The 16,883-nt window shown below is 47.4% G+C and overlaps 1 pseudogene; it reads right to left on the minus strand.

The window, feature by feature from the left end:
• Positions 1 to 5,093: 5,093 nt before the first annotated feature.
• Positions 5,094 to 5,212, minus strand: LOC144825499 (5S ribosomal RNA; annotated as a pseudogene).
• Positions 5,213 to 16,883: the final 11,671 nt, after the last annotated feature.

Below are 16,883 nucleotides of genomic sequence, written 5' to 3' on the forward strand. Positions count from 1 at the left end.
CTCCATGTTTTGTTCTTTACTGTAAATGCCCAGAAGTCTCAACCTAGGCCAATGCATAGGCTGACCTTCAGACAAGCAGTACTAAGGGCCTTATTATGAGTTTGACAGTGCGGGAGCAGGACCGCCCCGCTCCTGCACCGCCAAACCCATGTTTGAACCACTCCCAGATTAGGAGTTTTCTACTGTCTAGTGGGCTGTTCTATGGCATTCCCATTGCGGTGTCTATGAAATAGGCACTGCCATGGGAACGTTAAAATCAATACCTGCACGGCATGGACTGCTGCAATCCATGCCGTGCAGGTACTGCGGTGCATGCACACAGGGGTGCACAACATGTGCCAACCTGCATGCACCCCATACACAGAGGTGCCCCCTTTGTTTCCTCACCGCCACACTTTTCATGTCGCACCGCCATTAAAAAGTGTGGCGGTGAGGAAACTTGCAATATGCTTGACGGGCTGCAGCAGCACCGCCAAGCATTTCATGGCCTCAGGACCGCCGCACCACCACCAAGAATCTATGATCCCTGGTGGTTGTAGTGGTCCCAGGGCATTCCGACTGCCCTAGTCCTAATAGGGCTGTTGGAAGACCGCCACCATTGCGCCCCACAAGTCTTGCAGTCCATGGACTGCCAGACTCGTAATAAACCCCTAAGAATGTCCTCCTTAATGGGTTGCAGACATTCGGGAGGTGATCCCGATGTTTCTGATTCAGACACAGAATCTAATTGTGAAAGTCCTTTACCTTCTGTTTCCAGTGGTATTGTGCATTCTGTTAGTGCTAAATGGCAGATGAGAGCCTTTCAGAAGTGCCTGAGAAAACAGTGGCCCCAACTCAAAAGGAGCTTCTTGACTAGGGTGAATATCATCGAGGCAGTCCATCTGGATCTACAATATTGTATGTACCCCTCAAACCATCTGGTGGGTTGTTCCTTCAGGCCTTTGCAGGTGCAGGCTGCCATGGACTTAGATGGTTCCCTGTTAAGCTAATGGGCCACCAGGGAGACATAACTGCACCGGCCTTTGGTCTTTGTCAGAGCAGCGCCTGCATAGAAACATGATGGAGCTGTGGGAGGCCTGCTTTGCATGAATGCTTTTCTTTCATCTCACAGAGCACCATTCAGGTTCTGTCTGGCAGCACAACACCATCCTGCTCTAAATTGGGGTGTCCAGGGACCAGAATCGGAAGAGTCTTCAGTTTTGTACCAAAATTGTATAAACAAATCCCTAGACAGCTAATCCTTTATATCATAATATTCGATAAGCTTGAAGACTGCAATTCTCACCCGTGGTTTCTGCAGGGGCGAGATGCAAGTTCCGAAGCAAGGTCCCAGCTTCCCTCTCCCACCAAGAAAGTCCAACAATGTCAAAGTCAGATATAGTGAGATGGGGAGAAGAGGGGAAAACAAGGGAAGAGAAAAGACAAATGTCCAAGGCGCACTCAAAGATGAATGGTAAGGTTCGGGATCTTTCTATGTGATTCAAAAATGTGCAGGGCTCAAAAATAGAGACTAGTTCCTTAACTTCAGGATTAACTAATCCTTTGTTTTTGTTTTTTATATAGTTTTCTAGAAATACACAAAAGGAAATGGAATCTCTAAACGCCGTGGAGATTTACATCAGACTAGTGAAGCACAATGTATCTCATGTTCAGAGCGCGTTACTGACTTGATAGAAAGCATTGATACTTTAGAAGTTTTGTTATTCTTATTTTTTACAGGCGTCACCGCAGGAGACAGGCAAATTGTCAAAGAGGGAAGATGATCCACTGCACTACAGCCCGACGAGGAACGCCGACCGCGACGTGAGGCGACTCAGAAGCAACAGGTAAGTGAAAGGGCAGGGCGGAAGACACTCACGTGTCAACTAGAAAGCAAAGCGTTCTTCCATCTGCACACACAATTGGGCATGGAGCAAACCTTACAAAGGCAAGGCGTATTCTAAAAGAAAAAGTATACAGACTTTATTTTTACAAAAAAAACCTCTAAAACAATGATATTCGATATCTATAATATTACATGAGAAGTTAAAAAGGAAATAGATCACAGCAAACACTCCTCTCACGCAAATATGCATAATAATCAGGACCAAGGTTTGGTAACCGTGAAACTGGATAACTGGGTAGAATCACTACATAACCTTGGTTCAAATTAGACAAATTATGAAACATCTACTTTATACATTCATATCTATTAGCCGATATTCATCATTGTTTTCAAATAGTAGAACAAAGAATGATACAATATACCAATAAATCTATTTATCCTGAGAGGAAGTATAGTGGCTTGTGTTGTCGATGGATCTTCATTGAATCGAGTCTGCGTGCATTTCGGCGACCCAAACACCTTCCTCAGGAAAGCCAGAGGTCAAAACATGCCAATAATGGTAGTATGAAGAATGGGTACAATTAGAAAATTCTCAAACAGTCACATCGCATATTTATATGCAAACGGATGGTATGAACAGACCACTTGAGTAAATTGGTAAGATGCCAACCGCCAAAGTTGGAAAGACCAGATGTAACAAAATGAGACAACTATCAAAGTTAGTGATAAAAATTCATGTAAGATTTATATCAACACGGATCATAGAATACAGAATCTTCTCCTTATGGTTAATTCACCAACGTGGAAGTAGAAAATGTCACTTGGCTTGTTTGAGGGTAGATGAGAATTAATGAATGTCATTGAAAAACAATCTGTGTTTGTGGATAGAAACGCGGTCAAAAACAGTCCTCTGCTTCAGAATGGCAATAAACGGAAATTGTTGTAGAGGAATGTCCTTTTACTTACCGGTAATCTTCATTACTCCGGGTCCCGTAGTCCTCGCACCTTCATAACAAAGTGAGATAATCCATCTCACTGACAGAAAAAAATGAACGAAGGAATGCTGGACCTACCCTCCCCCTCCTGCTGGGAGTACATAAGCGTACAGGTCCCAGCATTCCCTCTGAAATACCAAGCCATGGATGAAGGCCGGCAGATCGGGAGGGAGGGAGGGAAGTCATGAAGGTTTCGAGGACTACGGGACCCGGAGTAATGAAGATTACCGGCAAGTAATAGGACATTACCCCCAGGTCCCTATGTCCTCGACACCTTCATAACTAAGTGAGAAATACCAAAGCAGACCCCGGCATTCATCCAAAAACACAACAAACCACCAGGACACCAAATAAACCCAGAGATTCATTGACAAAAACAGAAGAAATCAGGAGCGAACACAGCCCAACACTCCCAAAGCAAAACCGCCCTCATCCCCCCGCAGATTGAGAAGGCAGTAAGGCCTGATGAAAGAGGCAGCCACCCCCCTCGGAGAACGAACCAGAACTCCCACAGGAGGAGGGGACCCAGACAGAGAACAGGCCAAGGAAACGACCTGCGGCAGCCAACGACCGATCGACACAGAGGAAGCCCTACCCCTACGTGAAGAAGCCCCAAAGGAGACAAAAGAGAATCAGGCACGCGAAACACCGCCGTGCGCTCAAGACAAATGCACAAAGCCCAGCACACATTCAACAAGGACCAATGGGGACCACCAGGGGAACCCAGAACAGAGCCCAAAACAGGCAAGACCAACACCTGGGAAACAGCGAAGCAACCCTCGGCACAAATGAAGAATCAAGGCGAAGCACCACCCCACCCTCCGAGAAGGACAAGAAAGGCACACGCACCATCAAAGCCCCCAAATCGCCAAGGCGACGAGCAGAGGTGATGGCCAACAGAAAAACAACTTTGAGAGAAACGAACTTCAAGTCCACCTCAGCCAAGGGCTCAAACGGAGGAGCAATCAAAGCCCGAAGAACCAAGGGCAAATCCCACAGGGGAAAGGATGGGCGTGATACAGGACGAAAAAGAGAAAAGCTTGATAGCAGACGAGAAAACAGGTCCACACCATCCGAAAGGTCTCCCCACGGGGAACGAAATGCCCGAACAGCGGCCCACATGGCAAAGCGGACACAGCCCAACCATTCACGAAACCTCCTCACAAAAACTGAAGCAACACATGCAAAGAGCAGGGCAAAGGGGAAAGGCCCAACGCCGAACGCCAGCGACTGAACCCACCCCAACGCGATCATATGACATGAGGGCAGACGGCCGACGGGAACGTCAAAGGGCCACCGCTAAACGTTCCGAGTAAAGCGCGCCGTCGCCACCCTTGCCGCACAATCTCCACACCGACAGCCGCAACCGGAGAAGAGACAGGGATGGGGAAGACCTCAGGGGAGATGGGGACAGGGGAAGAAACCAGGGACCCCACATCGCCAAAAGATGAACCAAAGGAAACCACGACCTCCGAGGCCAAAAGGGCAGGACCACCACCACCACCCGATCCACCAGACACAGGCGGGCCAGAAATCGGGGAATCAAAGCCAGAGGAGGAAAGGCATAGAGAAGGCGGGACGGCCAAGGAATCGACAGGGCAACCACCCACCAACAACCCTCTTGCAGACACCGGGGGCAGAAGCGAGGAAGCTGTCCATTGTGCCGGGAGGCAAGAGGCCCAGAAAGAGAAGACCAAACCTCCCGCACACAAGCTGAAACTTAACCGGGGCGAGAGACAACTCCAGAGTACCCGGAAAGCAACGACTCAGGACATCCGCCACACAGATGTCCACTCCTCGAATAAGAATCGCAGTCAGAGACAGCAGACGACTCCCCGCCCAACAGAACAGGGGAACGACCACCGCGTCCAAAGAGGCCGAACGAACCCCCCCATGAGGATTGAGACAAGCCACCGGCACCATATTGTCGGACTGCACCAAAACGTCCCGGCCGAGCAATAGTCCCCGAATCCCTATCACAGCACGGGACACAGCCGTCAACTCCCTCCAGTCGGAAGAACGGCGACTCTCCAGGAGGGACCAGCGACCCTGAAGGGACCGAGACCCCAAGGTTGCCCCCTCACCCCAAGGAGCTGGCATCCGCCGCCAAGACCAGAGAAGGAGAAGCCTGCAGAGGGAGACCCCGAGACAGAGTGACCCACACAGACCACCAAAGAAGAACCAGGAGGACAACAGGAGACACCGGCAGAAGAAACTCCAAATGGTGGGACAACGGATTCCAGCGAGACAGGAGGTACACCCAAAGGGGGTTTAACCTACAGCACCTGACATTCCCAGGAGCTCTCCCATCCAGGTACTAACCAGGCCCAACCCTGCTTAACTTCTGAGATCAGACGAAGTCAGGTGCTTTCATGGTGGTATGGCCGTGGGCTTTTTTCCATGTCGACGCAACGCAGAACACACCAACTCCCGGGCCACCAACAATAGGACCCGAGAGGGAGCATCACCCTGCGGAGATGAAGCCAGGCGACCAAAAGAGCCACCACCTTCGGAAAGACCCTCTGGGCCAACCGAAGACCGAAGGGCAAGACCTGGAATTGACAGCGACGCCATCGAACACAAAACCGTAGAAATCGACGGGACCGAGGATGTACCGAGACATGGTAAAACGCGTCCTGAAGATCCAGGGTACATCTGAAGTGACCCGAAAGCACCAAAGGAAACACCCCTTGCAAAATCTCCATACGAAAGGGCATCTGGACCACCCACCAGTTCATCATTTTGAAGTCCAAAACCAGGCGGAAACCCCCCCGCAAGTCTGGGAACCAGAAAGATCAGGGAATAGAAGCCCGTCCCCACCTCCAAAGGAGGAACCTCCTGAATGGCACCCTCCAGAAGAAGAGCCTCCACCCCTTGAGAAAGATGAGCCCTCATGGACTGGCAGGCAGGCCAGGGAGCCGGGCGAACGCCGGGGTCCGGAGGGGGAACAGAGAACACCACAACAGAACCCACGCGAACGACATCCAACATCCAGACGTCGGAACAAGATTGAACCCAGGCATCCAGGAAGAAGCGCAGCCGCCCTCCTACCAACAACCCAGAAACCTCTGCCAAAGAGTCAGGAACGCGGCCTGGCAGGAGGAGGGGACCGAGCCTTACGATCCCGACCCCGGCCAGAAGCAAACCTCCCTTGGCCCCTCACAAACTGCCTACGAGAGGAAGGGTGAAAGAAAGATTCAGGTAAAAGAAGGGACAGGAGCAGCAGAAGGACCTCAAACGAATAAGAGTGCATCTTCTCTCCAAACAGCTAATGCAACTTGGACTCGGAAGGCAGAATCAACCATCAGCCAATCCGGAGACACAAAGAGGCCACGCCTCCCAGTAATCCCGGCAGACCAGGAGGGGCGGCCATCGGGCAAATTAAGAGCCCACGCGGTATGACCCCGCCGCGTGGCTCAAGAAACATCCAGCACAGCCCACGCCACTCCCCCCAAGCCCGGCAGGGAGGGAGAGGCAACCAGCACCGGAGGGACCGAACAACAGCCCCCCACAGAAGTCCAGCAAACACAGGAGCGCCCACGCTCCTGCTACGTCCAAGATCACTGTCAGAATGACAGAAAAAAGAAACAGAGGGAATGCTGGGACCTGTACGCTTATTACTCCCAGCGGGAGGGGGAGGGTAGGTACAGCATTCCTTCGTTCTTTTTTTCTGTCAGTGAGATGGATTATCTCACTTTGTTATGAAGGTGTCGAGGACGTAGGGACCTGCGGGTAATATGCTTGATAAAGGTATATGTGTGGTACAGGCATATGCGTGGTAAAAGCAAGTATGGTACCGCTTGCGTTGAAACGGCACTAGTGGTTTACACCACTTTGTTAATGCCATTTCCCAAAGGTGTTTGTGCTTGTGGCACACTTTTATTCATTGGTGTCAGCCAGAAGATCTGAACCCATTCTAGTCTTGTCATTTTGATGTTATCCATTTCACACTACAACAAGGTCTAGCAGTGGGTATTGTTATTTGGCTGTCCTATCCACCCTCATGTGTCTGCCAGAGCAGTCTTCTCTGTCATAAGTGGTGCATTTTCTGAAGGGTTTATTATATTTTGTTTCCTGCCACACAACTTTTCTTTGCTGTATTTGATCCTTGCGCTGACTTTTCCAATGGCATCCTCATTTGAGCTGTTATACAGCTGCCCAGTATGGCTTTTTGCTCTGAAGTATGTCTTCCTGGTGGCAATGCCTTCAGCCTGCGGGGTCCGTGAACTTCAGGCCCATTTGGTTCCACCAACATTCACAGTATTCTTCCCAGATAAATTGAATTTTCACACCTGCACATCTTTTCTACCAAAGGCAGTACCTTGTTTTCACATGGGCCAGTCCATCACTCGTCCATCTTTTTCCTCCACTTCATCAGAAGAGAAACTGCATAAACTCCACCCCAGGCATGCAGTCTCATTGTACATTGTCTGCCATCAGTAATACTATTTCTGGTGGATACAAAATCTTCCTGCAGCTTTCTCAGTGCTCCCTACCAATGAGTTAGTGTGATGATTAATACGATCTCAAGCAAACATATCATAAGCTTTATTGTCTGTGGCACGGATGTCCTATCGGTTCCTCTCCATTTACCTTGTTGCAGGATGGAAAAAGTACCAAGAACTGATCCAGCTTTCCACATCTGGTGCAGACAGAGTAGCAGTTCTCCCTGGCACCCCACTCCATAATTGCCCACAGGCGGTTATTGGGTTATCGTGTGTTCTTCATGTTATCAGCAATATGGGAAAGCTGGTTTCTTGTGCACATCTACCAGTGCATTGCCGTTATCCTTCCCTCTCTCAGTTTGCCCCCACCCCTCCGTGGTCTTGTTTTTTTCTGCGGGGCACCCGCTTGTTTTAGAACTTCTACCAGAACTTTGCTGTCAGCCTTCCCGCTCGTCGCCCTCGTTTGCACCGCCCCAGCCACCCTCCGTGGTATTGCTGCCTCTTCCCGAGTCCCACCTCGTTGCTTGCTACCTTCCCATGTCATTCGCTGTCCCCTTCCTGTGTAGTTCATTTCCCAGTTCATGCTTGTTTGTTTATCTAAAAAATGAACGAAGAGGAAAGCGTATAAACGCTACTGTTGGACACAATAAATATCAGAGGTACAGATTTTATTTTTGGTAACTCCTACCAGTGCATTGCAGTTAGTCTTCCCTCTCCCTGTTTGCCCTTCTAACCCCCCCCCCCCCCATGGTATTGTTTTTCTTCACGGCACCTGCACGTTTTGATATGCCCTTGGATTACGCTGAAATTAGTAGAAGGTTGCTCGTGGCTGTCGGCAATCACGGTGCAAGCAGATTTACTTCAAAAAAGGCTGGTCTGACAGATACTTGCGCTTTCAGCAGCGCCAATGCGGAGAACTTTTATCAACTTTAAAAGCCTAGTGCAGCACAAAGACATCTAAGAAATGAAGGGCACACAAGATTGGCGCACTAGGTCTAGGGTGTCTGACAACAAAACCCTACGATACCCCTGTGATTTCATCTGTGATGCTGTAATTGCAATACATTCTAATAATCCACAAATGTCATGAGTACTGTCAAGTCTAAAGTGATGCTTAAACATGTATTCTTGCTGCTGCGCTTCGGTGAAGAACCCAGACTGCTAGCCCTTAAGATGTAGAGGTGTATACCAGTTCCAGTAAAGAACTGTATAAGATACTTAAAGAATTTACTTCCCCACGTGCTGAACAGGCTCTTTTTAATCCTTCCCAAAATTGGGTTGAATCAGTGTCTGAGTTTTTTGAGAATAAATCAAATTAATTTACTCTTCTTTTCCTAATACAGACCAGGGACTATTTTCGCTAGAGCACAGCCGGAGCCCCCCACCATCTTTCTCGGATTGTAATGAATCTCTCTATTTGACCGAATTCGATCCGATCACAGTCACCGAAACACTGAAGGCCTTAAGAAAAATAAAATCTGGTTTTCCTTTGGACCCTTTTCCACCTCGCCGCTGTGCTACTATTTTGCCGCTGTTGGCCAACTCCCTCACTGCCATTTATAACTCTTCCCTTGAACAAGCGGTTTTGCCAAAAGATTGGAAACACGCCCAAGTAAAACCAATCCTTAAGAAGCCTTCGGACGACCCCTTCTTACCATCCCACTATCGGCTGATAACTCTGCTTCCCTTTTTTGGGAAAGTTTTGGAACATCTAGTGAACAAACGCCTAGCTGATTACATAGAGTCGCGTGGAGTCCTGGATCCCTCTCAGTCTGGTTTCCGTGCTGCTCATAGCACGGAAACAGCTGTTGTGGAGATTGTGGATAACATCAGGCTCGCGGTGGATTGAGGCGATTCAGCCATTCTTATCATCCTGGACCTCTCCGCCGCATTTGACACCATCTCCCACAGCATCCTTAAACATCGTCTGTGGGAGATAGGTGTCAGAGGGGGGGCCTTAGGCTGGATTGATAAATACCTGACTGATCACCTCTCTTCCATTCGTGTCGGTTCTCTGGTCTCCAGTGGGCATCCTGTTACAATCGGAGTACCTCAAGGGTTGATCTTGAGTCCGCTTCTCTTTAATCTTTACCTAACACCGCTGGCTAAAATCATCAACTCTCACGGCTTTGGAAACGTGTCGTATGCCGACAATACCCAGCTGCTTATCACATGCGGCGTGGATCCCGTTGACACTCGTTCTCGTTTCAAGGAATGTATGATTGAGTTGAGCAACTGGATGAGAAATAACAAACTCCAGTTGAACGCCAGCAAGACTGAGATAATTCTGTTTGGTAGGGCGGAGAAGTGTTGGACCCACGAGTGGTGGCCCTCTGAATTGGGGGAGTGTCCTGTCCCGAAGCCAGCTGTTCGGAATTTGGGAATTATCATTGACAGCACCTTGTCCATGAAAGATCATATCACTAAATTGACAGGGACATGTTATGGAATTATGCGCAATCTTAGGAAGATCTTTAGATGGCTCCCTATAGAAGCCAGAAAACCATTGGTCCAAGGCCTGATCATTAGCCATATTGATTATGGTAACGCTATGTACAATGGGCTAAATGAAGATATTCTGGCAAAACTACAGACTCTTCAGAACACGGCTGCTTGAGTTAGTGGACCCTACCATTTTAGGATATGTGTAAAAAAAAAAAACCTGATGCTATCAATCTACTCTGATACTGATGCCTGCCGAAGAAAGCTTCTCTTCATGTTACTTAATGAATTTAAAATAGTGTATTAACAAATAAATAGTCTGAATTAAAGAGTAAACCAACTTGGAATCATCAGTGGAGGCAAGCTTCCAGAGTATAGGTACAACTGAAATATATACTCTAATGCATCTGGGTTTCTAGTATCGATCACATGACAAAACTCTCACAAAAATTGCAAGGGGGTTTCTTACCTGAGTTCATGAGAGCCGGATAACGGCCTTCAAGAGTTCCAAATATGTAAACAGTTTTCGCCTGAGCAGCTAATTCACGGCGTCATGTCTCACATGACAAGATGCAGCATGCTTCAACTCCAGAGACGGATACATCCTATGGGCAATGTTAGCAAGAGCAAGAAAGCATAGTTGAGAGTAGCCAGAAAATGTAAATATCCCCCACTTTAAACCAAAGCTCTTATGGCACAAAGCAAACAAAGCAAGTCATCACAACCCTCCTCAGAAGAGCTCTCTTGTCTCTTCCATCCAAGCATCTATCCATTCATCCTTCCATGCTCCTGCTGAGATCCATAATTTCACATTTACCTTCTGTCATTAATACTTTCTTTCATCTATTATCCAGTCGTTTACCATTCCGTCTCTTCACCCATCCATATCCAAACCTATCCAGTCATTTCCAAACCTATCCATCCTTTCAGTCATCCATTCATCCATCCACACTTACACTAATCCATCCTCTTTTTCACTCATCCATAGTGCTTTCACTCAGCCATTCATCCATCCTTTCACTCATCCTTCCCCATCAAATTATCCATCCATCCATTTACCCATTCATTCATTCATTCAGCCATCCAGTCCATCATCCATCCATCCTCTCTTTCACTCATCCATCCACCATCCCTTTAACTCATCCATTCTTTCACATATCCATCCCTCCATACACTTTCATTCATCATCCATTCAACCTCCCTTTAACTCTTTCATCCATTCTTTCTCTCATCCATCCTTTCTCTCAACCACCTTTTCACCCCTTCTATTTATCCATCCTTTCACTCCAGCCATCCAGTTATCCTCCCTCTCACTCATCCCATCCATCAATCCATCCATTCTCCCTTTCACTTTACCCCATCCTTTATCTCACTCACTCACTCACCCATCCTTTCTCTCCTCATCCATCCCTTTCACTCAGCCATCTATCCATCTTTTCGCTCATCGTCCATCAACCCTCCCTTTTACTCATCTATCCATCCTTTCTGTGATCATCCATCTACTCTTTTACTCCTCCATCCATCCATCTGTTCATCCCTCCACCCACCCTGTTTCAATTCATCCATTCATCCTCCCTTTCACTCACTCATCCATCCACCCACCCTCCCTTTCATTCATCCATCCATCCTTTCACTCATTCATCCATCTACCATCCTCTCTTTTATTCATCCATCCATCCTTTCACTCACCATCCTTACATCCATCCACTCACGTACTCACTCACTGACTCACTCACCCATCCATCCACCCTTTCACTCACACATCCATCCACTCACTCATCTTTCTCTGCCCAGTTGCAGACAGAAGAGGCACATCAAGAACTCAACTCCACTGTGGGCTCCAAAGTTGGGGTTTCACAACGCCCCATCATGCATCCTTTCACTCATCCATCCATCCTTTTGTTTATCCATCTATCTATCTACCCTTTCATTGCGTCCATTTATTCATTCTTTTACTCCACCTATCCACCCTATCTCATCATCCATTCACCCATTCATCTATTCATTCTTTCATCCATCCACCCTCCATTTCAATTATCGATCCATTCTTTCACTTATCCATCAAGCCATTCATACATCCATCCACTCCTTCACTCATCTATCCATTCTTTCTTTCACCCATGCACTCTTTCACTCACCAATCCACCCTTTCACTCACACACCTATCCATCTGTATTTTCACTTACCCAACCAACCATTTACACTTTGAGGTTATTTGTCTTCCGAGTTGCAGACAGAAGACGCCCAGCAAGAAATCTACACCCGCTGTAGCTGCTAAGGCTGCTGTAGCTGCTAAGGCGTGGGAGGGGAGGGGGGAGGGGCACATTTTGGTTATTACGCCCCGCAGATGGTCTCGAAGCTCAGTGCTAGGAGTGTCTGAAATTCTGATCAGCAGACCGCATCACATACTGAATCCCAAAGCACACGGTTCCCTCCACCTCTACAACTGTCAATTACAGTGATAGAACTGGAGCCCTGTGCCTGAGGTATTTCCATACGCAACACACTTAACAGGGTTGTTGAGTTATTGCCACCGAGGGCACACACTACCCAATGAAAACTGAGATTTGCAAGATGTACGCAGTTTAGTTTCAGCACACACACAACAACACACTTTCTTGTCCCAATTATGTGCGAATAGAAGTGTGCCCGCATTTACTGAATGCAAAGCAGACCAGGCCATTGAAGAGCAGACACAGTACTTTAGTGCAGGGAATGGCTCATCTCCCTGGCCTCCTATTCTAGTCGTCAGACCACAGCTGTTGCCATAATCAACGGCTTACTACATTGAAGCCTGTATGGCTCCCCGATTAAAAATAAAATTCATGAAAGAATAACCACTGCCAGCCAGTGACGTAGTTTACTGGGGGCATGTCACTGGTACTTTTAGGCATGCACAGAGACTCACATGCACACTACCAAGGAGCTCGGGCGTCTGTTCGACTCCCCATATCGTGTGAACTTGCCAAAAGCTGTGTCCGCCAGTGAAATGTTCTATCTGCATTCGATCTGTAGTCATGTGGTCAGCGGAGAGGAAAGGTCGGCAGTACAAATGGGCATTCTGGGGTCTGAAAGTGGATTGCTACCTGCATGCCATCGATTCAGTCTGCTGAAGGTGAAGGGCCCCCCTGTGTCTGTGGCCCTTCTCCTGTGGAACTCAGTTTGCAATATTGCCCCCACAGACACCCACAGCTTCCAGTTCAAGTGGCTAGTAAGCATTCGGCCGCAGAGATCGTTGCCTACAAAACAGATTTGAAAAAAAAAATAAGGGCCTGGTTTAGAGCAGGCCTGGGCGTAGTACGCTGAGTTTTGCTACGTGGAACTCTGTGAAGTGACAAAAAAACTCAGTGAAGTTCCACAAGGGGCAGAGTGCAATGTGATCTGCCGTTCCCGCTGGTCTTCCTGCTGCTCAGGCAGAAATTCTACCCAAGCGCCAGCTCGCGAACTTACCGTTTGCGAGCGGGGAAAAGTTACACTGCAATACGCAATGTGGTGTTTTCTGCACTCTGTGAGCTCCGCGGAGTGCAGAAAACTCTGCAAACTCTGCGAACGGAGCGGGGTTCACCGCCTAGGCCTAGTTTAGAGCTTACTGTCGATAGTCAACTCTCTGATTCCTGGAGGAAGTGCTAAAGTGAAGGAGATTCTACCAGTGGAATTTCCTCCACCACCGGGATAACATGCTCGAAGAAATTCCACCAGTTGGTTCTCCTCCGGATGTAGCACTTCTAGAAAGAAGGTGTTCCGTTACAACATAACCCTACACACAACAGGTTCTAGGCAAGGGAAGAGTACGGTTGAAAGGGAGAAAGGACTTGTCTTAGCCTTAGAGATGAAGGGTGACAAGTGAGGAGTTTTGTAAGTTTAGTTGCTACACCCCGACTAGTCATTTATTGCATGTTTTCTCCAATTCTTCTCATTTGAGTGGATGGTGTTTGTCAGATAAAACTGCTGTATGAACATTGAGGATTGAAAGGGAGGGGGAAGTGGGTGTGTTGGAAGACTAAGGTATGAGATGTAGGCCCAGATTCTCAAAGGTTTAGTGTTGGGTTAGCCTTATTTTTGTAACACTAAATCGATGCTAAAACTTTTTGGGATTCACAAACCAACGCAAATTGGTATTTGTGTTGGTTTGTACAGAAAAGTAACGCAAAGCAGAGGAAAACACTGCTTTGCATTACTTTGAGTCAAAGGGGCGTTACATGGGCATACCTGTGCTACTACCAAATGCTTTTTTATGCTAAACCCTATTCTCAACCATCAGTAGAAAGGTTTTAGCGCCAAAAATTAACGCCGCTAAAAGCAGGCATTAAATGGAGAAGTGTTTTCATTTTTCCTTTTTTTTTTTACATCTTTGCATTTGTGCTGCACTGTACAGCACTCATACAAAGTAGGAAAAGCTTTTTAACATGTTTAAATATAGTATTTTGTACAGGAAGGATCTCCTTCCTGCACAAAACCTATGCTGGAGAGACACACACATACACGCTTGCCTGCCTGCGCCAAGATGTGTCCATGGCACTTGGCAGATGAAATCAGCACCGGTGCTAGGGAGAGGGGAGGAGAGAGCTATTTGTATGTGAATATGGCCTCTCCTGTTCCCCCCCTGCCGTGCAACAAAGCGCAGCATCTTTGGGTGCTATGTTGTGTTGCTTGTCAGCTTTCAGAATATGGGCCATAGTGTGGGAGTTGATAGTGATTCCAAAATTGCCAAGATGGTGCGTGCCTTAGGGAGTAAATATTTAATTTTGAGTACTTCTATTTTGAAATCTCGATTCTCTATTTTGTTCCTCATTGGACAGGAATGGGCATGGTGTAGTTGTTTTTACCACACTCAAAGGATTTTGGATAATGTAAGGCCTACTATGGTCGGAGTGTGTCTATAGGTGAAGAAAGGGCAGGTGATGACATAAATAAAACACCTGTTGTTTGTTGATTCTCATCATATCAATCCAAATAAGTTTATTGAATGGTTACTAGAAACCATGTCAATTTCTATACTATATATTACTTGATATAAAATAGCAAACATCAAACACATTGTTGGAAAGGTAGTTACTAGGTAAGAAGGAGATACAATCAGAAGGGCACAGCCATCTACCTTTATACAACAACTGGAAAAGCATTAGCTAAGTGGCTGTTCTTACACAAAGATTTCACCACTGTAATCCGCTTATGAGCTTCCTTCATTAATTTTATAAGAAACCAAATAGTTGGAAATCAGAACTATTAAACACCATAGAATGGCTTTAGTGCAGGTTTTGCACACCTCTGCCCTTATTTATCGAAGTTTTGAGCCACTCTTACAAAGGGATACAATGGCGACGAAAAACCTCAATGATATTTATCAAGTCATGCAAGGCCACCTTGCATGGCCCTGCGTGGTGTGATAAATTTGGAGTAATACAAAGAAGTGCAAATCGCTGCCTTGCGTTACCCTGCAGGAGGGAGGCGTGTCATGGGTGAATCATGGCAGGGCCGGACTGGCCATAGCGGGTCCCGGGCGTTTCCCTGGTGGGCCAGAAGGAGAGGGGGCAGTTTTGCACCCCTGCGGGCCCGTTTTATTACAGATGGGCAGGTTTGCAATATGTGCTGCAATGTCGGCCACCTGTAACAAAAGAGGCAGTGGGGTGGTGCTTCCCACTCGCACCCTTGGGGGCTGGTCGAGCTGATTGCCAGGGCCAGTTTCAGTTCCCAGTCCGGCCGTGAAACATGGGTGTTCCCAGGCATCCACCCAATGATTCTGACACATTGCCATATTTACCATCATTCAATGATCTAGGAATGCATCAGATGTGTACACCTTCCCACCAGAGGCATAATGAGGTGAAATATCTTTATTTCTCCTTGTTTCCTTTTTCTAAGTGTGCTGCAATCTGCAGCACATTTAGAAAGAGGGAAATGCATCTGAGGACTGTTTATGTGGAAGAAGGGGCCCCTTGCTGCAAAAAACAATCCTGCCTACAATGCAGGCACCCTTGCACCATTGTGTAATATGGTGCCTATGTTTGCGCTAGGCAACGGTTTGTGCGCCAGCTCAGGCAGAAAACTGGAATGTGCTGTATAATATTAAATACAGTACAATTATAACCTCTCCCTTTCATGCAGCACTGCACGATTGCTTGCTGCGCTGTGTGAAAAATTGATAAATATGTCCCCTAGTCTTCTAAAAGCATGTCGTAAAAACAAGGGGCCTCATTTATGAAAAGTGACGCATCGCTGCGTCAAAACAGCGATGCATTACTTTTCATTGCGCCCTCCTTGCGACACCAATGATGCGTCATATTTACAATATGACGCATCATTGCGCAAGGAGTTAAAGATACGTCAGTATTTCTGACGTATCTGCATGGCGCAAAAGTGACGCCTTGCTGGAGTCTGTTACAAAAGTTATGCAACTCCAGCAATGTGTCCTTTCACATGGGGCAAGCCCCATGTGAAAGGGCCTGCGTCAGTCTTACACCTGCTGTGAGGCAGGCGTAAGAAATTGACGCTTTTGCGTCCTACAAGTGGCGCAGTGAAATCTTATAGATTTCACTGTGTCACTTCTATGACCTTTTCTTGCGTCAGAATGCCCTCCTGCTGATAAAGATCAATTCAAAATGGTCAGGCGATTTCAGTAGATGTTTCCTAAGTTAAATTTGCCCGGCGTAAAAACGCCTCTAATACCATACGAAGTTATTCAATAAAGAGGCAGGCGCTGGAGACAGGAAGACAGGAAACAAGTTTATTCCGACGGAGTAGAACACATCAGATCAGACAACAAGGTATCGTCTCGAGGTGCTCTCTCAGCCTCTTTGAGACCTGGTCTTTTATACACTGGTTTAAGACATGTGAACGTTCTTTATTACAACAAGGACATTGTGAAGTATGAGAACGACATCCCCGGCACCCCCCAGTTCCGGCCCCTTCCAACACATGACAACAGTAGAGGCCCTTTCCCCTCATATGATTGGGAGGGGGCTATCACGCAGCTGAGTGTTCTGCCGATTCCTTTGGAATGTGTGCGCCTGATCGAATCTCAGGGGTTGGGGAGGTCATGATCAATAGTGGCTCCTTTCAGGAAAAGCGAGTGCATACAGTAGTGGGCAATAAACTATATCCTCGGGCTAAAGGATGACCAGCGGTTCGTACAGGCAGTCGGGCTCAGAGGAAGGGGTCATCAAAGGAGGGGTATTC

The sequence above is a fragment of the Lissotriton helveticus genome, chromosome 3_1 (assembly GCF_964261635.1).
Source record: "Lissotriton helveticus chromosome 3_1, aLisHel1.1, whole genome shotgun sequence".
Lineage (NCBI taxonomy): Eukaryota > Metazoa > Chordata > Amphibia > Caudata > Salamandridae > Lissotriton > Lissotriton helveticus.